Source organism: Sminthopsis crassicaudata, chromosome 4 (assembly GCF_048593235.1).
Source record: "Sminthopsis crassicaudata isolate SCR6 chromosome 4, ASM4859323v1, whole genome shotgun sequence".
NCBI classification, from domain to species: Eukaryota; Metazoa; Chordata; class Mammalia; order Dasyuromorphia; family Dasyuridae; genus Sminthopsis; species Sminthopsis crassicaudata.
The window spans coordinates 286,029,157-286,054,531 of record NC_133620.1 but is presented as its reverse complement, the minus strand read 5'-3'; the positions used below and the strand labels follow the sequence as shown (position 1 = coordinate 286,054,531).

Below are 25,375 nucleotides of genomic sequence, written 5' to 3'. Positions count from 1 at the left end.
TATTCTCTTGGTTTTTCTAACTTCACTCAGCACAGTTCATATAAATCTGTCCAGGCTTTTCTGAAATCAGCCTGCTCATCATTTCTTACAGAACAATAATATTCCATTATATTCGTATTATATTCATATACCATAGCTTATTCAGCCATTCCTCAACTGAAGGGCATCCACTGGGGCATTTCAGTTCCTAGCCACTACAAAATAGGCTACTCCAAACACTCTTGCACATGTGGGTACTATAAGTATATATATATATATATATAATTTTTTTTTTTGAGGCAATTAGGGTTAAGTGACTTGGTCATGGTCACACAGCTAAAAAGTATTTATTAAGTGTATTAGGCCAAATTTGAACTCAGATCCTCCTGAATTCAGGATCAGTACTCTATCCACTGTGCCATTTAGCAGCCCCTCTATGAGTATATATAAAGCTTTTTATTTTCAAACGTATGCATGGATAATTTGACAACACTGATTCTTGCATAGCCCTTGTGTTTCAGATTTTCTCCTTCCCCCCATCCCCTCCCTTAGATGGCAAGCAATTCAATATATGTTAAACATGTTAAAATATATGTCAAATCCAATATGTGAAAACAAGTTTATACAATTATCTTGCTACACAGAAAAACCAGGTCAAAAAAAGAAAGTGAGTAAGAAAAAAAAATGCAAGCGAACAACAACAAAAAGAGTGAGAATGTTATGTTATGATCCACATTCAGTTCCTTATAGTCCTTTCTCTGGGTGTTTGTAGATGGCTCTCTTCATTGCAAGATTACTGGAACTGGCATCAATCATCTCATTGTCGGAAAGACTCACGTTCATTAGAATTGATTGTCATATAATATTGATATTGTCATGTACAATGATCTCCTGGTTCTTCTCATTTCACTTAGCATTAGTTATGAGTATATTTTAAAAGAGAAAATTATTTATTGATTACTATGCAGGTAAAGAAAAGACCTTAGTAAAATCTGCTTTTAAACTTATTAGTTTTCTTGGGACCATGTGATCATAAACTTTTATCAAACCTCTGCAAGAGCTTTTTCTGTGGTGGAATTCCTACAAAGTAAATGGTATACAAACACCACTTGCACAAAATAGGGGTGAAAATTTTCAAACTTGTTTATATAATATAGAGTGAATTTTAACTAAGGTTATTTGTCTATGACCTGTGGAAAGTATGTATATCTTGAATCAATTTAGTCTTAATAAATTCCAGCCTTAAAATTATATTTTGCTTTAAGAAGAGAAAATACAATCATTTAAGAGATGGCATATCTCTTAATCTGGAGTTTTTCAGCAATTGGCCAGTACTGTCTACCTGGTGTTTTCTAGGTAAAGTATCACATATTCTCTAGCAATGTAGGATTCCAGAAAGTAATTATTTTCTTAATTTTCAGTAATTTATTTTATAGCAGAGTAAGTTGAGATTCTAGGAGAAAAAGACAAAGACAAGGAAGAAAAAAAATTGAGTAAATTTTTAAAGGTTGCTAAACTTGCAGCAGCAGGAGAGGAATAATAATACTTAGCCCTAGGCTGTATTTAGTGAGACTTGCTATTTGAGGTGAAAGCTCATAGGACTATAATCTGATATTATTCTGAGTTACAATTTCAGGTTTGGTTATTTTCACTGTCCTATGGCTAATAGTCCGCCATTCAAGAGGATGCATGTATTGCTCAGAGGCAATGCAGTGTGGGAACTATTATAGATGGAATGTCTATATCTGGAAAAGGCTGCTGAGAAGACAATCTTGACATGGAACTTTTCACTTAATTTTCCTATTATATCACTATGTAATATTTCCCATCTGGTTAAGTACTGATTCTGGCTTTGACCAGACTTTACCTAAAATTTAACTATGCACTCAAACTGAATTAAGGATGCTTTGTCCTGATATACTTATGTTATTCTGTGCCCTGAGGCTTGGCCCTGATGGACTAGTTTTGATGCTATTATAACTATGTTTCTGCTTTCTACTGTCACAGCTAATTGTCATCGCAAGGCTAAATCTATTCATTATTAGATTAAAAATACTAAAAATAGCATTTGAACCACTGTAATAAGCTGAAAGTTGAAAAGAGCTTGCTGTAGTGCTATTGCTGGGTTTATATCCCAAGGAAATACTAAAAAAGGGAAAGGGATCATCTGTATATGCCAAAATGTTTGTGGCAGCCCTTTTTGTAGTGGCTAGAAACTGGAAGATGAATGGATGCCCATCAACTGGAGAATGGTTGGGTAAGTTATGGTATATGAATGTTATGGAATATTATTGTTCTATAAGAAATGACCAGCAGGATGGATACAGAGAGGCTTGGAGAGACTTACATCAACTGATGCTGAGTGAAATGAGTAGAACTAGGAGATCATTATACACTTCAACAATGATACTGTATGAGGATGTATGCTGATGGAAGTGGATATCTTCAACATAGAGAAGATCTAATTCAATCCAATTGATCAATGATGGACAGAATCAGCCACACCCAGAAAAAGAACACTGGGAAATGAGTGTAAACTGTTTCCATTTTTTGTTTTTCTCCCCAGATTATTTTTACCTTCTGAACCCAATTCTTCCTTTGCAACAACAACAACAACAAAATTCGGTTCTGCATATATATATTGTACCTAGGATATACTATAACATATTTAATATGTATGGGAATGCCTGCCATCTAGGGGAGGGGATGGAGGGAAGGAGGGGAAAAACTCGGAACAGAAGGGAGTACAAGGGATAATGTTGTAAAAAAAAAAAAAAATTACCTGTGCATATGTACTGTCAAAAAAAGGTTATAATTATAAAATTAATAAAAAATAAATTAAAAAAAATTTTTTTTTAAAAAGAGCTTGCTGTTTTGATCTCAATTTATAGTCATTCCATGGCCTAAGAAAGAATTAAATTTGTTCTTTGAACTTGTCATTTGTTTAAGAATAAGTTCGTGAAGTGTCTCATTCTTTCAAAATGATAAGGGAATAATTAGAAAAAGTTAAAAAGTTGTGATTTGTGAGGTTAAAAATAGAAACTTCTTTTGTTATTGTTTTAAGGAATAGGATTTCAGTGTGGTCAGTTATCTTGGTGGTAGTTTATGTTAACAGGAAATCTGATTTTACTTACTTTTGTTATTTTGAAATTAGAACTTACATGTAAACTATGTACTGAAATGCATACAAAGAACTTAAAAATTACCTTAAAGATGTCTTTCTAAGGAAAAATTAGCATGAGTGGAAATTTTAAGAAAGCAACAACATGAGATGATTTATATGTCAAATAAATAATTTTAATGGAATATATAGGCCTTTATAATGTCTTATAGCAAGTTCTGAAAAGGCATTACACAAGTTATAAGATTTAGATATTGGGTTTAGGTGTTTACATATAAAATTGAATTAATAATTATAAAGAAGATAGAAATAACAAGTGGCATATGATTATTAAATTTTTTTTTAAGTTTCAAGTAAACTATGGGTTCCTAAATTCTTATGGCTCTGTTGTTAATGAGACAAGAAACATGAGGCTTGAGCTGGTTTTTTACATGTAACCTAGGTTTGGAAAAAGTAAATTATATGAATTTTCTTATATGAAGAACAGAAAAAGATCCATGACTCTGTGGATCTCTATTATGTATAGTTTAGTTGGTTTTTTTGTTTGTTTTTGAGGCAATTGGGGTTAAATGACTTGGCCAGCGTCACACAGCTAGGAAGTGTTAACTGTCTGAAGTTAGATTTGACTCAGGTCCTCCTGACTGCAGGGCTGGTGCTCTATACACAGCACCACCTAGCTGCCCCTACAGTTTAGTTTTTAAATTTATATAATTTAATTTGGTAGTTCCAATGTGTTCTACATTCTATATCCTCTTCTATTCTCTTCTGCATGTTTTTACATTTTTCTCTTCTTCCTTTTAAAAAATATAATCATTACATTCACACGTAGGCTTTTCCTCCATACCTTTGGAAAGACCCACTTTGTAACAAATAAGCATAGTCAAGCAAAACAATTCCATACATTGGTACTCTCTGAAAATGTGTATATCATTCTATACCTCTTGTCCATCACCTCTTTTGTCAAGAGCTGAGAAACATGACTGATCAGTCTTCTAGAGTAGTAATTAGAACTAATTATAGTTCTTAGGTGATTTGGTGGTTTTCCTTTACATTGTTAGAGTCATATAAATTGTTCTCTTGGTTCTGTTTATTTGACTCTGTATTAATTCATACAAGTCCCCCAACTTTCTCTATTACTTTCATTATTTCTTAAGATGCTATAATTATTCATTATATTCATATACTATAATTTATTCAGCCATTTTCCAATAGATAGGGATTTATTTCCAGTTCTTTGCAAAAAAAAAAAAATAATTGCCACTATAAATATTTTTGTGAATTCCCTATAGCTTTATTCTCTTTGGGGGCATAAGCCTAGTAATAGTATTTCTGGGTTATATTTCCTTTATTATTAGAGATCTGGAATATGTTGTATTGTGAGTGTTGGTAGCTTGGATTTCTTCATTTGAAAATTGCTTAGTCATATCCTTTGACCATTTATCTCCTGCGGAATGCCTCTTGTTCTTATATATTTGTATTACTTCCCTCTTTATCTAGTATATTTCACTTTGGGTCAACTCTAACTATTAGGAAGTTTTCCTTCCTCTTAAATTAATGTCTAATTCTCTGAAAGTTCTCTCCACTGCTATGAGTTCTACCTTTGGGAGCTAAGAGGAATGAGTCTAGTTCTTCCATGAGACAGATCTTCAGATATTTAGAGACAACTATCATGTTCCCTTCAAAGTCTTCTCTTCTCCAGGCTGAATACCTTAAACTGATCCTTATACATCTTGGTGGGATATGGCAGAATTACACTCTGCTGGCACAAATTTTAAGAACCCAAAGTCACCTCTATGTCACCATGGATCGATGGATATTAGTTCTAAGATAAAATACAACTCCTAAGCATTAAAGGTCCTTCCCAATCTGGCCCCAGACTTATTTCAAGTAATTTTCCTTCAAAATTGAATTCAGCACTCCCATTTTCTGGTTCAATGAGTATGCACAAGCTATTCCATCATTGCCTGGAATATACTCCCTCTTCAGCTCTGCCTCTGCAAATCCTCATCTTCTCAGGTTCATACCTGTTATTTCCTGCTCTCTGAAGCCCTTCCCCAGCTTAGTCTTATCTGCTAACTCAAATTACCTTGGCTTTTGTTAGTTTATAGAAGGGATAGTGGAATGCTGTGGTCCTGAGGGAGAAATGAATGTAAATGTTCTCAATCTCAAGTCCAAATGATTTTCAGTAGTCCTTGAGTCCCAGCCTCTGATAATCTTTTCTCAGTTCTTAAAGTTGTTATTGACTATGAAGCTTCTGTCTTCTGTGATCGTGCTATCCTTCCTTCTTGATCCCTCTAGTCCAAAGGAAAAAGAACACATTTATGAATAAAAATCAATCTCTCTAGCAAGCCCAAAAGGGGAGAAACTTTGGGGAGGAGGGAATGGAGACAATATCAAGGAACCCAGCTCAAGAGGTGGGAATCCAGGGGATCTTTAAGAAGAGGATTGAGTTAAAGAAACATTGCGGAACATAAGGTTTGGGTCCTAATAAGGACTACATGAGGGCACAGATGGGTAATCTCATGTCCCTGGAGCAGTAGAAAGGAGTGGGGGTCATCTAAGAGATCAGTATCTACTTTCAATTCCCCTTTAGCAAATTTTACCATAGCATCCTGAAGTGCTAACTTAATTTAGGATCTTGGTTCATGGGCATATGTCCATTGGGACATATGAACTTCAGTCCATTTGCCTTGTCTGTAGCAAAGCAAATTAAGCTGTAGGATAGTGTTATAGTTAATGGACCTATTAATGGGCCATTTTCTTGGTTCTCTAAGGGATATTGAAACTAGGAAATATTGCAAAAGAAAATAAGTTTCTTAACTGTAAGATCTTTTGGGCCAAACTCTGTTTTTTAAGAGATACCCTTAAGAATAGAGATAAAGGTTGACCCATATTTGCCAGGAACCTTGGAATGCCTCGTTATGTAGGACTTCACCTCCTCTGGTGTCCCAGGGAAGATGAAAAGGTGGCAAATATTCCTTAATTAGGAGGGAACTATGCCAATAATTGCAAGAATTTCCTAATCCAGATGTCCCCAGTCAAAGAAAGTTTGCTGAGCATAGAGCTCAGCACACTCTGTGTGACAAGCCTTCCTAGGTGTTTATAGGAGAGGGTGAAAAGGGGCTTACCTTAACAAAGAAAACATAAAATTCGGGAGTCCCTGTACAGACTACCAAATGTTGGGTTCCCCAATAATGTTAGGGTTCCCACGTTAGTGTCATAGGTATGGCAAAATAATTCATAAACTCAAGTTTGTCCCCAAGTTAAAGGGCAAAGATTTATTACACTGCTAACAGTGGACTAAGTACTGAAAAGAGTTTGCAAAGAACCTGGAGAAGGAGATAAATTAATAGGAAAGAGTTAGAAAGACCAGGTGCTAACTTAATGACTTAGAGGTAGAAGTGAGGAGTGATCTGGTATGCACCTCATTTTTGTCTTAGAATTTGTTATTACTGACCTATAGATTGTTATCTGACAGCCTGCAAGGTTTGTGGAACTGCAGCACTCAAGGCCAGGTAGCCTTAGGGTCAGGTAGCAGAAGGATTGTTGCTATATCTTCCCTGACACATCAACTTGTCTGAAACTATTTTCTCTGAGGTCACTAACAAGCTATTTGCCAAATTCAATAATTTTTTTCTTATCCTTCTTGATTTCCCTGAAGCAATTGTCCATGAAGCAATTCCTTCTTAAAAGCCTTTGGTTTCTATGATACTGCCTTCTTCTGATTCTTCTATGTCACTTCTGTACCCTTCCTGGTCTCTTATTTCCTTCTCTCATCCTATTAAAGTCCTTAAGAGTATTTGTAACTTCCCTCTCTGTTTTTCCCTTCTGAGAGCTCATCCATGTCAAAAATCAATCTTATGAAGATTACTACTAAATTTCTATCTCCATCCCTGATCTCCACCTCCAGTTCCATTTTCCTATCTAACTGACTGCTAGAATCTCAATCTAGCTGAGCTGTTGTTATAATTTCCCCCTTGAAGCCAATACCTCTTATTATCCTCCCCATTTTTTTTTTGTTTAAGTATTTTGCCATTCTTTCAGTTAGTCAGGTATAAAAAAGAAATCTAAGGTTCAGCTTTGATACTTCTCTCTTTCTAACTTCAGGCCATTTCATTTCTATAAATTCTTCATTTGTAAAATTTCATTTCCCCCCATTTTTTGTTGCCTCATGGTCTTTCTCGTCCTTTATCACCTTATGCCTAAGTTATAGCAATTGCCCTCTAATATCCTTGCTTCCCCTGTCCCTTCTCAAAAAATTATAAGTGTAGAACTGGAAAGAAGCTTGAATTGTGTAGAAAAAGTAGAGGAGTCCATATCCCCCTCAAACACCTCAGTAAACTTCTAAAAATGCACCAATACAATGATAAAATTAAACAGAATTAGATACAAACTCCATCCACTACAGAACTTCATAAAAAGACACTAAGAATTAAGCCAGAAAAAATAAAAGGCAAAATAACTTAGTCCCAAAGCAAAAGACCAGACTAGACCAGCATCCATTGATGGGGAGGGAAAACCTAGAAAGCCCAGCTATCAATAGGAGACAGGGTCAGATCAGCATACAGACAGCTCTGCACCACTTAGAGTCCAGATAGCTTTAGCCTGAAGTGAAGTAGGACACAAGGCCTCAAGTTCCTGCATAAGAAAGGATCTAATCTTAGCCACCCACTTAGCCACAGGACTCAGACTACCCAGGAGTATGGGAGCGTTGTGTGAACCAAGGAAAATACTTCAATCTAAGAACTGTAGATGGGTATAAGAAATTAAAGAATATAATGATGAGATACCTTGGACAGAGAAAAGCCCAGAGAGTAAGCCCAGAAGAAAGCAACTCCACAATAAGTCAAAATAGAACCTTGGAGAAAAGAATTTCCTACCTATAAGAAATACAAGAGTGACTGCTAAAAAAAAAAAAAAAAAAAAAAAAAAAGCAAGAGATATAAAATGAAAGGAAATACTGACAAGGTGAATTGATATCTTAGAACAGCTAATGAAAAAATTAACCAATCATCTTCAGAAAGAAATCACCAAATGAAAACTCCAGGAACATCTTAGCTTCTATGTGAAATACTACAATGGAAAAATACTGCAAGAAGTCAAAAAGAAAGTTCATACTCTCAGGAGTCATAGTCAGGATCACACAAGATTTGGAAGCTTTCATTTAAATAAAAAAAAAAGAATTGGGAATATAATATTCCAAAAGGCAAAAGAAAGGCAAAATTGAGTATAAGCTTACAGTAAAAAATTAAAAAAAAAAAAAGTAGACTTTTGATGAAATAGAGGATTTTTGAAACATTCCTGGTTGAAAAAAAAATTGAGTACACATTTTTTAAATGGAAATTCAGAACTCATGAGAAATATAGAAAGGCATGGATATTTGATCATTAAAAGGGATTATAGGATAGTTAGATGACACAGTGGATAGAGTAATGGGCTTAGAGTCAGAAAGACTCCTCTTCCTGAGTTCAAATCTGGCTTCAGGCACTTTCTTGCTGGGTGATCCTGGGCAAGGCTCATTTTTCTCATCTGTAAAATGAACTAGAGGAGGAAATGGAAAACTGCTCCAGTAAATTGCCAAGAAAACCTCCAAAATGGGGTCATGAAGAGTTGGACACTACAGAAGAAAAAGAAAATGTCTACTCATTTGGAAGCAAACAGTTGCCAGGGTTGCTTTTGTCTCAGTCCATTTCTGTCAAAACAAAAATTCCTAGTCACCTATCCTTAGTCTAATAACTACTGGCCAGATTGCAAGTAAAATCTTCTCCCTCAAACTGAAGAGATTGTCATTTCAGAAGAGACATTTATCTAGGCTAATTACAGCTTTGTTTGTGCCTTGTTTGTCTGAGTAAAGGCAGGTGTATAAGAGAATCTGCAAGTCACATAACTCCAAATTGCCTTAGCAGAAAAAAAAAAAAAGAATACACTGACAAATGCCATTCAAGAATAATGACAGAATTCATGTGATTGTGGTCCTTGGTTCCAGAAAAATTCTGTACACCACCAAGGAGATTTTGGAGGATTTTAGTTGGGACTTGAAGCAAGGAGACACAGAGGTAGAAGGAAAACATTCTACCTATATGTATAGATTATGAAATACACTACAACAAAAAACCTATGGAATAAGATAATCTATCTAGGTAAATGTATATGAATGTGTGTGTGTGTGTGTGTGTATAGAGACAGGTAATCAGAGATTGACAGATAGATAAATAGATTTCTATATATGGTAAACAGATTCTAAAAATAGAGTTGAACCCAACATCCACAAAGCCCCAAAAGGGAAGCATTCTCAGTAGTTTCTAGGCAACTGCAAAGTTCTTTTAATTATACAAAACTTTATATACATACATATAAAAAATATCAAAAAATTATACAAAACTTCTGAATAAAGTTCCAGGAGGGAAGTTCCTTCAAGATATGATCTCTGGTCTAAGCATTCAGAAGAAGATGCTGGGTGGCCAGAAAGGAGAGATGAGTAAATAAACAAGTGAAGGTAGAAGATTGGGCTGGGGTTAAAGGGAAGAAAGGGAGGAAAGGGGCATGGAATAGATTAAAGAAATAGAATTATAAGGGTGATTTTGGGTTAGGGAATGGCATAACTTTAATAACATAGACTGGCCTAGTTTAAAACAAATAATTTTAATACAACAAATGCTTCCTCCACTCTTTGTCCATGTAATGTTGTTTAATAATTTCTGACATGTTCAACTCTTCAAGACCCTATATGGGGTTTTCTTAGCAGAGATATAGAAGCATTTTGACATTTCTTTTTCACCTTATTTTATAGATGAAGAAACTGAAGCAAAAAGGGGTAAATAACTTGCCTGGAGTCACACAACTAAGAATTGTCTGAGGTTGGATTTGAACTCAGAGGCATGAGTCTTCTTGACTCCGGACCCAGCACTCTATCACTACGGTGCCACCTAGCTGCCCTTGCCCATGTAATAGTTAACTTGTACAATAAGTATGTTGTGCTCTCTGATCTATTATTAGGAAAAAAGGAAAAGGAATTGAACTGCAGTTGAACTCTTTATAGTTTTATCATCCTACTATCAATAAATATTTGTTGGGTAAGTGAGTGAACCATTTTTAAAATATTCCTCATTGGGAATAGATCAACTATTCCCAATAGAAAAATTTTCATAAAAATACCTAAAACTAAAAAAAAACTATAATAATAATACCTAAAACTCCGGCCACGCTTAGAAGCTTAGAGGAAAGACAGGAGGAATCCCTCACTGTGTGTGCAATGGCACCTTCCTCTTTTCCCTCAGTAGCAGAAGCAGCAGCTTGATGGATTGAATGCCAATAGACTTGAAATCAGAAGAATTGTAGCTCAAATCTTGTGTTGGGGTCCATAGAGGAGGCATTACATTGCATAAAGCTTCCATTTTCTCACCTATAAAGTGGGAACAAAAATATTTGCATTACTTACCATACTGCCCTGAGGGCTGGGCTTCTGAGATGATTTTAGGCAAATTGCTTAACTTATCCACCTATATAAATTAGGGGGAGGGGACTAGATGACTTCAGGGACCTCTTCTAGCTCCAGTCATAATTCTATGGCTTCTAGAGTCTCATGGATCAGTATGTTGCAAGACTCTTATTCCAGAGAAATTGGGTGCTAGACAGGAAATTTAAGGCCCAATGACAAATGACTTGTAATCTAAGACAACCAGCAAGGCTAACAGTATTAAATTATTGATTTATGGCTCCTTAAATTCTGTTCCACTATCCCTCCCTGTCCCCAACTCCAAAACAACCACAGCAGCAACAATGACAACAACCAAAAACTGGTTCTAGAGTCTGAACTCTGTACTGTGCAGGCTGAATCTCAAATATTCAAGAGAGTCGAAGAAATAACCTCTTCCTGCTGGTTCCTTTCCTTTGATTCAGAGCTACAATCCTCTTTCCAGTGGGGTTAATTGACACCAGCAGTAACATTTATGGGGACTATCCATCCCACTAATAAATCAAGAGAATTGTTGTATTAGGGGCCCAAGGCCACCAGGGGGCAGCAGAAAGGCACCAAATAACCAAGGTTTAAAACCTAAAATAGAAGATGGAGGGAGAGATCAGAAAACAAGGCCTCCTATCAGGATGAGGAAATAGCATAATTACACTAAACTGGGTACAGTGAAGGTCATGCCTACGTTGAAACCTTTCCCTAATCTCCCTATATCGGGTGGCCAGTCTGTAGCCAAACGTGTTTAATGCACAAACTCAGGGGTAAAAGGTAGGGAGCCTTCCTCTCCCTCAAAGCCCCCTGGCTTACTACCACTGACATGTAACCATTATGACTTTTCTTTTTGATTTAAGATTATATTCCTAATTAAAAAGCAAATGCCCCTACAAAGCACCACAAATCAGAAGATATCAGTCATTTACAACTTATTTCAGCTGAGGTTTGAATCATAGGTTAGTAGATTCAGAGCTAAAAAGAATATTTAAAATCATCTACTCCAACCTCATTTTGCAGAGAGACTGAGACCAAGAGAAATTATGATTTGCTCAAGATCACACAGCTAGCGAATGGCCAACATGCTCCCCACTATAGATACTCTGCTGCCTCTCAAGGGCCACAGGTTACTAGCTGTGCCTGCTCTTGACCCCAGTTCCGTTTGTAAGATGAAATGATCCTCCGGCTCTCTTCTAGCTTTGACATTCTTATGAGACTAGGAGTTTAACAAGACCTTTCTCGGAAGCAGATTTTGAGGGAGTAAGAAGAGATAAGTATAAGATAAGATAAGAGTAAATCTTACCGTAAGTAAGAGAAGATGCCATGGGAACTGGGAAGAGAAGGGTGCTGAGAGGAGGTTAGGCTCCTGAAATAAAACTTCACAATTTTCCTAAAGGCTAGCCCTGATTCAGACCTCGTTATTTCTTCCTTCTTTGTGTAAATTGATGGATGGGAAAGGAAAAGGGCATGGGGGGCATATAGGAGTTCCCTGAATCCCCAGTTTGTCTTTCCCCCTTACAGATAGTGTGTAAAGATAGAGTGGTGCAGTGTGTTAGCTCCCATTTTAAATTCTTTTGTTATTTTGTAGTCATTTCAGTCTTGTCCAAGTGCCCATGACCCCGTATGGGAGTTTTCTTGGAAAAGATACTGGAGTGGTTTTCCATTTCCTTCTCTAGTTTATTTTACAAATGAGGAATCTCAGGCAAACGGGGTATAGTGACTTGTCTAGTGCAGTGTTCTGGTCGGTTTTCTGGAGGTCTCTGGACCAGCTTTCCTTTCAGCAGAGCCAGGTGTTAAAGTCCAAAAGTCTTTATTGTCTCCTTGCCTGGGGCTGAGCTGCTTTCTGGAGGTTCTCCACAATGTGTCTTGGTTACTGTGGGGGAGGCAGGAGGGCCACCACAAAGGTCTCTCTCTTGAATCTGTCTCAGTCTGAGAGCTTGTGCTCCAGCCTCCAGTCCTCTGTCTTCTCTGAGTCTGTCTCGGCTCAGATGGGCCTTGGTCTCAGTGGAGAAATGAAGGAGGACAGGCCTGCCACCATGCTGGTGTGAGATGGAATGAATGAATGTGGCTGAGTTTGTCCCAGCTTATGTGCTCTATTATAATTACATTATCGTAGGTGTGAATCTTGTAGAACTATATTAAGGACTAAGTGCATGTACTGAACTAGAGAACCATTAATCACCATGCTAAACCAGATAACCATTGTCTCATCAATTCCACTGAGTTAGCACCTTGTAAGAATCCTTAAGTACAAGAGTTCTGACCCATAACAACCTAGGATCACAAAGATCACATAGGATCACAAGATTATACGATTAATTCTGATGGATGTGACTCTTTTCAACAATGAGATGATTTAGGGCAGTACCAATGATCTTGTGATGAAGAGCGTCATTTATATCCAGAGAGAGAGGACTGTGGGAACTGAGTGTGGATCACAACATAACATTCTCACTCTTTTTGTTGTTGTTTGTTTGCTTTCTCATTTTTTTCCTTTTTGATCTGATTTTTCTTGTGTAGCATGATAATTGTAGAAATATGTATAGAAGAATTGCACATGTTTAGCATATACCAGATTACTTGCCATCTAGGGGAGGGGGTGGCAGGAAGGGGAAAATTTGGAACACAGTTTTGCAAAGGTCAATGTGGAAAATTTATCTATACATATGTTTTGAAAATAAAAAGCTTTAATAAATAAATATTTGAGGCCAGATTTTAACTCAGGTCTTCCTGATACCAGGCAGGGTATTCCATCTATTATGCTACCTAACTATGCCACTTGGCTGCCCATTAAAATTCTTTTACAGTACTTAAGCAGTAAACAATTGTAAAGAATAGTGTAAGTAGTATATTAAATTACCTTGGGGAGTATACTACACTTTCTTTGTCCTTGTTCAAAAGAGTTCAAGGAACAAAAAGCTTTGAGAACCATGTTCTGTTGGGTTTGGACCTAAGTTCAAATCCTGACATTGTCAGTTAACACATTTGTATACCTGAGGCTTTGGAGGTTTCAATATGTCCTCAAAAGTCCCTTTCTGTTCTAGTTTTAAATTTTTATGCCATATAAGCTCTCTGTTCCTCAGTTTCCTCATTTGCAAAGTGAAGGGGTTGAACTAGTTAATTAACTGAAAAGTTGAATAATAATACAATAAAGATTCATCCTGGAGATGGTTCTTGTTTTTTGTTTGTTTGTTTTGTTTTTTTAATCCTGGCAATGGCCCTTCTGAAAGGAAAGGACCTTAAATTGGTATTTATCTGTATACTTCCAGATCTCATTCTTTTTTTTTTTTTTTTTTTTTTTTTTTTTTTTAAGGCTTCGGTTAAGTGACTTGCCCAGGGTCACACAGCTAGGAAGTGTTAAGTGTCTGAGACCAGATTTGAACTCTGGTCCTCCTGACTTCAGGGCTGGTGCTCTATCCACTGCACCACCTAGCTGCCCCCGATCTCATTCTAAATCACAAGTCAGTAAAATCCACAAAAAGCAATTTCTTCTTATCTCTACTCTGTCTGCTTCAGTCACACTCCCTGTTTTCACTATGTGGGCTGAATCTTAAACAGAGAATTAGAGAACCTAAAATTAAAGATTCCTTTCCCTGCTGGTTCCTTAAGAGATATTTGCTTTGATTTAGAGCTGCAATCCTCTTTCCAGAGAACTATGTGGTTTGAAGGAACCTACAGTGGGGAAGTAAGAGACCAAAAGGGTGTGGATCTGAAAGAAAAGGGAGAAAAGTTGCCTTGAATCTTCCCAGGGGAATACAGGCAATCATTCAGCTATCCTGCTGGGGGCATGAGGAATTCATGATGACAAAACCTGTGTATGGAACACTTTGTTCCTTAGGCTTCCTTCCCCAGGGTTTCCAGGGTCGAAGGAATGTGTTTATGAAAAAAAGCCAACAATTCTTTAATGCCAGTTATGGGGTTACAGAACATAGAATGTCTGTCAGAACTGGAAGGGGCCTTAGAGCTCAGAATGTTATAGCACAGAAGAGAATGTTGAAACCCAGGAGGGACCTTAGAGATCAGTTAGTTCAATCTTCTCATTTTAAAAGAGAAGAAACTGAGGCTCAGGGAAGAGATGTTTTGTCCAGTTAATAATTATAATTACATTATCATAGGTGTGAATCTTGTAGAACTATATACATGTACTGAACTAGAGAACTGTTAGGGCCAGGTCTCTTGATTCCTGGTTCTTTCTACTAGAGAAGTATTTAAAATGGTAAATTATGTGTAAATCATTCTATCTCCAGTCTCCATGCCAATTTTCCTTTATGCTAAGAACCCACTCCCTTCTCAGCTGTGCTTTAAAGAATCCCTAGCATCCTTCAAAGCTCATCTCAAACATCACCTTCTACATTACACTCTTCTTGAAGCTGTTAATGTTTCCTTTCCTCCAATTGCCTTATCTTTACTCTCTAAATTGTTCCCTTCTTTCCCCTTCCCAGTAAATTGTAAACGTCTGAAAAACAGGTAATGTTCCCTCCTTTTTATCTTTGCCAGTTCCTGGCATGTAGTAGGCATTTAATAGGTAATTGTTGACTTAAGTAATGGATTATGTATATACTTATACATAATATGCTGTATTGTACTTTTATGTATATATTGTTTCTCTAGATACAATGTAAGGTTTTTTAAAGCAGGAACGATTTCATTTTTGTCTTTGAATTTTCAGTGTTTGGCACATTCTAGGTACTTAATAAATTCCTGGTGACTTCATTGATTAGCTAATGTTCATATGAATCAATTAACACAAATTGTAAATGTTCTAATTTTCTAACAATTGTAATTTTGTCATCAGATGAAAAAGTTCATGAACCAATCTTTTTGTTGTTGTTGAGGCAAATGGGGTTAAGTGACTTGTCCAGGGTCACACAGCTAGGAAGTAGGAAGCTAGGAAGATAATTAACAAATCGTCTGAGGTCAGATTTGTACTTAGGTCCTCCAGGCTTCAGGTCTAGTACTCTATCCACTGGGCCACTAGCTAGCTACCCCCTCATGAACCAATCTTTTTGAGTCTTGAGATGGAAAATTCTTCCTCCTTAATGCGGCTGTATTAGTCAGTCACCTTGGATGTTAAGTCCAGGCACCTTCCAAGTTAATAGAGTTCACAGAGAGAGCAAATGGATTTGGAATTGGATGACCCAAATTCAAGCAAATATGGGAAAGTCACTTTCTTTTTCTTAGCTTCAGTTTTCCCATCTATAAAATAGGAAAGGAGGGGAGAACATAACACTTGCCCTACATAGTATCTCAAAGGGAGAGTGCTAGCGAAGAAAGTATTTTTTAAACTGAAAAGAGCTATAGAAACTTAGGCTATTTATCTGCCTTCCTTCTTCTCAAATACAAACCAGTCAACAGCTCCTCCCTTGGTTACACTCAGCAGGGATTTGCAAACTGTAGCACCCTCAGGGATAAACCAACCAACCAAATTAAAGCAGTAGCCAATAGAGCAAGAGGTTATAATTACAGCTCAGGGGTATTTTTATTTTTCGTTTTATTGTATCTTTCTTTGTATTGCTGTGTTTTAGGAGCAGGAGTGAGCCACATTTTTGATAAACTTTCCAAATGACACCAGGCCTGAGCCATCATGGGAAGAGGCAGAAATGGAGCGGTGATCCCCTTGATCACCCCCTATCATCATTTTGATGGCCTCTAGAAATCTTATCTATGTCCTCTCTCCAACAACTGACATAGGAAAGAATAAAAGCTAAATAAATTTTTCTGATTTCTAAAGAAATAAGAGCCTCATTCACGTATTTATCTGTGCTATATAGGTGGCTCAATGGATAGAATCTGGGGCTTGGAGTCAAAATGACTTCCAGTCAGACATTTGCTAAATGTGTGATCCTGGGACAAGTCATTTAATTTTTTTCACCTGCTTCCTCATTTGTAAAATGAAGAGGGGTGGACATGATAACCTTTAAGTTTCCTTCCCATTCTATATCATCTGGGGACTTATCTATGATCCAATGATATTTATATATTAAAAGTAATTTCCATTTTGAACAAAGAAGTCCTTAAAGTCTTCTCAAAATAAAAGTAAGAGGAAGGTGGGAAATGCCACACAAAACTCTTAACTCTGTTTACTCTAAAGGACAACTGAATAATAGGGGAGGAGGGACCAAGTTAATCCACAGGAGTAAATAACTGGGAAAGGGGCCAAAAAGCAATAATTGTGGCCCCAGACACTTCTTATATCTTCACAGAGTATGGAAGGTAAACAAGGTGAACTGTAGATTTTAACAAGTAAGTTGGTAAGCCCAGAGAGGAAGCCTGGCTTGATAAACTTTTAAAATCAAAGTTATTATTTTTAAACATTTACTATTAGTGAAGAAATTTTATATAATGTACCTAAATATTAGCATAGTTATATATGAATATAATTTATAAACATTTAATATAAATAATTATGAATATATTTACTTTTTAATAAATCAAATTCATATAATACTTGTACTAATAATTAGGAACATTATAAAACTCTTACATTAAAATTTAAAAGATGTAATAGTTTATTTACTAATGGTACTAGAGAAAACAATATTTTACTCACTAATGGAATACAGACCTTTTTTGTCACTCATTAAATGTATTTTGATATGCATTATTTTAATGCAAGAAGTGTGATTGAATATGTCATTAGTTTTCAAAAATATTGGTTTGGCTCCTTTGTTGATGCAGAAATGCAGATGACTTATTCTAAGTTTGCTTTGTTTTGATATATATTTTGATGGTTGCCATAGCTGAGAAAGATATCTCAGAAAGATGTCAATCCAAATGGAATAAGGACTTCCTTAGAAACAAAGTTATTTTTTTCAATCCCACATACCAACACAAAAGTTTGTGTTGAAATTCAGCTAATAAATTCCATCTTCTTTGATGCCAACCAGTTGTACTGTAATACCAGAGAAACTGAGGCAAGACAGAGATTGATTTTTAATTTTTAATGTGAAGAGTTCGGGCTGGCTGACCAAATGGGATTCATGTCCAAAGCATTCAGCCCAGATAAACGGAGAGGGGGAACTTATATGGGGTTTTAGCTAACTAGGTTTTGAAAACAAGGTACATAATCTGAATATACGATCTTAGAGGGGAAACATAGGCAGATGAGGGGGGCTAGCTATTGGGTGGATAGACAAGCCATAATTCCAGGAAAGGATCATAACTTAATCCTGACAGGATAGGGGTCAAGATAAGAAGGTCCAGGGCAGGAAACAGCAAGGTGAGGGGCAATACTCAAACAGAGGGGTAATTATCCTCCAATGAGTGAGATAATGCACCTGGAGTTTATTACATGATGGTATGTAAAGGTGATTGGAGCTCCAAGGTTGTTCCTGACTCACTTCTCCCAGTACTAATGGCAAAGAAGGGAGGGTGACCATAATTTTTTTGAGGGCATAACAGTGTTTGCAAATTTATTGAAAAGTGTTGTATTTTTTCAATTTTTAACACATAGGAGCCACATCCAGAAAAGGAACACTGGGAAATGAATGTAAACTGTTATTTTTACCTTCTGAATCCAATTCTTCCTGTGCAACAAGAAATTCGGTTCTACACACATATATTGTATCTAGAATATATTGTAATATATTTAACATATATAAGACTGCTTGCCATCTGGGGGAGGGGGTTGGGGGAGGAAGGGAAAGAATCTGAATAGAAGTAAGTGCAAGGGATAATGTTGTAAAAAATTACCCATGCATATGTACTGTCAAAAAAAAAAAAGTTATAATTATAAAATAAAATAAAAAAACAAAAAAAATACTATATTCAAAATAAAAAAAAGAATGATATGACATAAAAAAAATTTTTTAACACATAGGATTCAAAAACCAACAAAGACCTTTTTTTTAACATCCACTAGAAAATTCCATGTTTCTAGTGATATGCTTAGTCTATTTTTCAATTAACCAGACAAAATAGAATAAGTATCCAGGTGGAGAGGGTGGTTAGCAATGTCGCGAAGTTGACTTAAGCAAATTATAAAGTGAACAAAATGTATTATTAGCAACTGCCCTGAGGGGCCAGCATTCAGCTGGGCAGTGGGAGGTAGGGGAGAAAATGCTAAGTTATAATGGTTGAAGGAGATGGGTGTGGTTTATGTTAGAAACAAATATATGGGATGAGATCCATTTTTCCACTCTGCATTGATGAACATCCTTGGGGTCAGGCCATGGTCTCTTTGTAGTTAAGCAGAGACCACCATTTTGAAGACCACAAATATAGTGGGTAGATCTTTATCCAAAAAAAAGATATTCTCAGTCTTCCATAACCTCACTCCCTCCTATCTTTCAATTCTTGTGTCTTACTTCTTATCATAGATGATCCATCGCCATTGGCCTCCTGGCTATTCCATGAACAAGGTACTTTGTCTTTGAGCCCCAAGCATTGTTGGTCACCTAAGGAATGCTCTGCCTCCTCAATTCTGCTTTTAAGCTCCAACTAAAATTCCATCTTCTTCAAGAAAACTTTCCTAGTCCCATCTAGTGTCTTTCTTCTTTAATTATTTTCCATTTATTCTATACATATAGTTTGTATAGTGTCTCCCCCATAAGATTGTGAGCTACTTGAGGACAAGGATTAGTTTTTGCCTCTTTTTGTATCTTTAGTACTTCAGTGTCTGGCATATAGCAGAAGATTAATACATGTTTATGGATTGGTTGATAGATCTTAAGAGTCAGAGGGCAGCTAGATGGTGCAGTGGCTACAGCACCAGCCCTGAAGTCAGGAGGACCTGAGATCGAATTTGACTTTGGACACTTAACACTTCCTAGCTGTGTGACCCTGAGCAAGTCACTTAACCCCAATTGACTCAGCAAACAAACCAAAAAAAAAAAAAAAAAGAAAGAAAGATTTTAAGAGTCAGAAAGACAGGGCTTCAAGCTCTGTCTCTGATACATACACGGGCTGTGACACCTTGGAAGTACCTTTTAACCTGCAGGTGCCCCAGGCAGCTTTCTAAAGTTATAGATTCTATAGTGGCAGATTAAATCTGTAATTTCTAATCAAGGAATGCTCCATATTGGAGAAATCATAGATTTGGGCAACAAAAACTTGAAAATAGCCTCTTGGAAGTCAGCTGGACTTGATGGGAATGTTTAAGGCCTAGAATATAGTTATGGAAGAATATACTCAAGGTCATAACTATATCAGGGATTCCTTTTAGGTCTCCTTCACTGGATGATTTCTCTCTCTCAAACTTCATATATTATATTTTGTTATGCAATCCTCTGCTTCATTCATCAAATAATACACATTTACCTGCTTCCCCTCAGCCTCCTAAAAATTGAAAATTCTTAAAAATTTTCCTCCAACATATGAGACACAGTAGGGACTAAATAAATGTTAAGTTGAACTGAATAGACTTTAAATAAATTTAAATTCAAAAGAAACAGATCTTAAATAAGGAGTAAGAAGAAACACCATACTGTCAAGAAGATAAACATCAAAGTTGGTAAGTCATGGCAATTCCAATAGACTTGTGATGGAAAGAGCCATCTGCATCCAGAAAGAGAGCTATGTGGACAAAATGAAGATCACAACATAATATTTTCACCTGTTTTTTGTTGTTGTTGTTTGCGGTTTTTTTCCTTTCTAATTTTTTCCCCTTTTTGATCTGATTTTTTCTTGTGCAGCATGTTAAATGTGGAAATATGTTTAGAAGAATTGCACAGGAGCAGCTAGGTGGCCCAGTGGATAGAACACCAGCCCTGAATTCAGGAGGACCTGAGTTCAAATCTGGTCTCAGACACTCAACACTTCCTAGCTGTGTGACCCTGGGCAAATCATTTAACCCCAGCCTCAGAAAAAGAAAAAATAAAATAAAGAATTGCACATATTTTAACTTATATAGGATTGCTTGCTGTATAGGGGAGGGGAAAGGGGAAGAAGGAGGGAGAAAATTTGGAATACAAGGTTTTGCAGGGGTGAATGTTGAAAACTATCTTAGCATGTACTTCGAAAAATAAAAAAGCTAATACTATTTTTTTAAAAAAAGAAGATAAACATCATATGACATGAAGATACTCATTTGTATGGAAATCCACAAACCTGAGATTGGGGATGAGTGAATGTTGAAAGGAGAAAAGAAGAAGAAGAAGTTTGGAACTAAATTACTTTCTGCCTGATCAAATGAAGGAAATGAATAATGAGTTCCTGGTGCTGATCATTAAGCTGGTACTGAGACAAGTTGTAGTTTAAAAGGGATTTCAATTACTCAACCATTTGATGGAACTAGACCATCTAATTTATCCCTGAAGTTTATTCTAATCAATCAACCAAACATATATTTATTAAACACCTTTTTGTGTGTGTCAGGAACAGTCCCTATCCTAAAGGAGCATACATCAATTTCATTACTCATAAAGACAGAAATTATTATGGACCAAGCATCTCTATCTGCTCAGTTGATCACATTCTATCCTGTCTCTTTCAACAGATTGAAACCTCTCCTCTATCATTTATTTTCAATTTTTCCCTGTCTTTTGGCTTCTGCTATACTACTGTGTGGAGTAAGGTATGGTGAAGAACTTACAGATTAAGCACATATTGATCAGAGACTGCTAGCTAACGTAAAATCAGGCCTATAGGCCCCAGTCAAGTGAAGGCCTAGGCTGCATTCCTTTGCCCAAATAGGGATTAACCTATACGGGGGACGAAGAAGCTATAAATCACATTGCCAGCTACATTCCACTGACCAAATGGGGAGCAGACTTGTATGACCAATCACAACCTATGGAGGGTGGGATTTTAGAGCTTCTTTGTCTGAAATGTATAAAAGTTGTAAACATCTTCAAGGGAGTGGCTCTCTCCTGCTGTGAATCTGGCTCACAGACCAGGATGGGGTCCGCTTCTCGAGATTCTAATAAATAATTCTTCTTTCTATGAGTGATCTCTGAGTAGTCATTTTTGGATAGGATTTTCTATCCCTCACGCTACTTACATACTTATAGCCATGTATCATCAGTCCTCAAAAGGCCTTCACTTGATCCTTTCATCCCTAACTATATCTCTTCTGAACTTTGTTGCTAAACTTCTCAAAAAGGCCATGTATAATTCATGCCTCCATCAATTGATATTTCCTCTCACAATCTTTTTAAGGCCTTACAGTCCCCTTTAAATGTCATCCTTCCACTTAAACTGTTTGCTCCTAAGGAATTATCTCAATTGTCAAATTCAGTGGCCTTATCTCAATCATCTTTTTTTTTTTTTAACTTCTCTGTAGCTTTTGACACAATTGATCATTCTCCCTTCCATGATACTATTTTTTCTCTAGGTTTTCAGATTACCACTTTCTCCTTAGTTCTCCTCATACTTATGTGATGGCTTTTTTTTTTTGGTTTCCTTTGATGGATGCTCATCTAGATCACACTATCTAACCAAAGTTATCTCAGTCGGTTCTTTTAGTCCTAGACTTTTTTCCTCCCCTCTCCCTCTATAGTATTTCACTTGATAATCTTTTCAGCTCCTAAGGATTTGATTACCATCTCAATGCTGATAATTCTCAAACCTATCTATCCTGCTGTGATCTTTCTATTCACTCTGCAGGGAGAAAGGCTGATGACTTAGCACAGCACTGCATCACTTACATCCTCACTTGCAAGTCAAGACTTCACCCTCCTGATGTCCTTGTTCTTCTTCAAGAATGAAGGACCACCAACACCAAAACACTTCCGTTGACCTCCACTCTCACATCTCCTATTGCCTTTCAGACATCTCAAGTCAGATGACCACAGATATCTTAAATTCAGAATGTCCGAAATTGAATTTATTTATCTTTTCCTCTAAGATCTCTTCACACACCTTTCCTATTGCTGATGAATTGCTGATGAAATGAAACCATCATTTCAAATGTAGAAATGATTTTGGATTCTTCACTATTTCTCATTCACCATATTCAATCATTGCCAACTTCTGTTAATTTCACCTTTGCAACATCTCTCAAATCCATCTACTCTGACACTGTGCCATCATTCTGGTGCTGATCCTCATTACCTCACATCTAAATTATTATTACTAGCCTGATGGTGGGTCTGTCTGCTTCAAATCTCTCTCTACTTCAATCCATCCTCCATTCAGCCACCAGTGATTTTCCTAAAGTGTAGGTCTCACCCCATCACACACTGCACCTTAATGAACTCCACTGGCATTCTATACCCTTGAGGATCAAATACAAAATGCTCTGTTTATCATTCAAATTCATAATCTTATAATCTGACGCTTTCAACCCTTCCAGTCTTTTTATACTTTACTCCCCAATATATATTTTTTGATCCAATGACAGTGATCCTTTTTTGGTGGTCTTGAAAAAAACATTCCATGTTCAGCTACATTTATTTTCTCTGGAATGATTAGAAAATTAGAGACTTTTTACAATTTCTTCTATTCTCCACCTACAAAATTCCTTTGTTTTCTTTAAATTCCAACTAAAATCCCATCTTTTATGAGAAGCCTTTCCCAATCCTTTTGAATTCTAGATATTTCCTTCTGTTAATTATTTATTTATCTTATATATAACTACTTTGTACATATTTGTTTTCCTGTGTTTTGCCTATTTTGTATCCCTAGAATAAATGTTTATTGATTAATCAATCAATAAATAAATGTTAAATCAAGATTTAATTCTGACCATAGATAAGTCATAAGATTATAGATGTAGAGCTAGAAAGGACTTCAGAGATCGTCAAGGAAAGAAGGAAATCAAGTACCAAGCTAAACTATAATCTCATTTTATCCTCACAACTCAAGGAAGTGGGTGCTATTATTATCTTCATTTTAAAGTTGAAAATTGAGTCAAATTCGACTTTCTCATTCTATAAATGAGTAAACAACTCAAAGAAAGTAAGTGGATTGGGGCAGCTAGATGGCACAGTGGATAGAGTGAAATCGTTTGTAGTCAAGAGGACCTGAGTTCAAATTTGACCTCAGACTTGTAATACTTCCCAGCTGTGTGACCCTGAGCAAGTCACTTAACCTCAAGTGCCTCAGCAAAAAAAAAAAAAAAAAGGATTATATTTAATTTGTCCAGGATTACATTAAAAAGGTTTTTGAAATAGACTTGGGAATGTCAATTATGTCAACATTGATGTCAATAGCCCTAAAAGAGAAGAAAGCCCTAGAGATCAAGGATGATGAAATGGCTTTGGAAAACAAAACCTAGATGATACAATCACAAATGAGGGAGACCGCTAAAGAAAATGATGTGGTTACACAGGAACTTCTCTGATGAACTCATATTCAAAAGGCACAGGGACAAAAAAAAAAAAAGGTGGAGGGTAGAGGAAAGGGGGAAAGAGAGAGAGACAGGTGACCAATTATTAATATAAGAATAACATAACAATAAGAGAGTGTCATGAAGGCTAAAGCCTAGAGTAAGAGGCAACTTAGGCAAAATATAAAGGAAAGCTAAAGGCTTTTAAAGTTTTGTTCAGTGCCAAGGAACAGATAAAAGCCTGGGTTTAGGAAAGATAGTATGAAATTAACAGATGGCAGAGAAAAAGCAGAACTATTCAACTCCCATTTCTTGTCAAAACAGATAATATTCAGACTCAGAGAGTATACTGGCATATTTAAAATTTAAGAAAGACACATTGCTAATGTTCACAGGGAACCCACCTGTTTATTATATAACTCAGTAATATTGAAACCTAGAATCATTGGTTTTCAGCTGAACCTTAAAGATTAATCAATCACCTTATTTTATAGATTGGCAAACTGAGACCCAGAAAGGTTAATTAATACACCTAAAGTCATAGAGTCACTGATTTAGTGACTATGGAGATGGGACTTCAGAGATTCTCTAGTCAAACACATCATTTTACAAATTGGCAAATAGAAGTCCAGGTCTATATTACAGAGAAAGTAAAGAGCATAATTTAGAATATGAACTTTATTTCTCTGATTCCAGATTTTGCATATAAATCTGTAACAATGCCTCCTAGATCCCTTTTGCCCTGATTCACAATTACACTCCTGGACACGAGGTCCAACCAGTTATTGATCTGCTTTGTCAGGGCTCCAAACTAATTTGAATAGTTCATGTGCAATAACACCTATACCTTTTTATACTCTCGTGTCAACAAAAGCAACTAGTGTCCTTTATAAATACACCAATTCATTTATGACAAAACAAGAGATAGGATCACAACAGATAAAATGTTCAGTTTTCATTGCATAAAATTAGAAACATTTTTACCAATGCAGCTAAAATGAGAAGAAACATATAAATAGACAGGGTAGTAAGACTCTTTGCAGCAAGTTTCTTTGATAAAGATATCATTTCTAAGATATATTGGGAAATAATTCAAATTTATAAAAACACATTCTCCAGTTGATAAATGGTCACAGACTATAAACAGGCAGTTTTCAAAGGAAGAAATTAAAGCATTAAATAACTATATGAAAAAAATTCCAAATAAGTAATAATTAGAGAATGCAAACTAAAACAACTCTGAGGTTCTACTTTATGATTATCAGATAAATAAAAATTTGAGGAAAAAAAAAGGAAAGTAACAAATGCTGGAGAGATTGTGAGAAAACTGGTTCATCCCAGTAGATCTATGAACTGGTCTAGCTATTTTTGAAAGCAATTTAAAATTATATCTTGGAAGCTATTAAAATGTGTATAAACTTTGACCCAGCGATTCAAAGCAACTCCTCATTTTTTTACTCTCTATATTCAATCTGTTGCCAATACCTGTCACTTTTACATTCATAAAATATCTCACTTAAACACCTCCTTTCATAGTCTGACCTTGTCACCACCCTGGGGAACACCCTCATCACCTCATACCTGGAGTAATTAAATAGCCTGCAGG

At 36.3% G+C, this 25,375-nt stretch overlaps 1 long non-coding RNA gene across 1 annotated transcript in view; it reads right to left on the bottom strand.

Annotated features, from left to right (window-relative positions):
* LOC141566504 (uncharacterized) overlaps positions 1-25,375 on the bottom strand; it is a 64,528-nt gene that overhangs the window by 27,826 nt on the left and 11,327 nt on the right. Inside the window, exons 2-3 of the long non-coding RNA XR_012489337.1 lie at positions 10,288-10,502; positions 5,187-5,394 (exon numbers count right to left, since the gene is read on the bottom strand). This is a non-coding gene — a long non-coding RNA (uncharacterized LOC141566504). The remainder of the gene's footprint in view (positions 1-5,186; positions 5,395-10,287; positions 10,503-25,375) is intronic.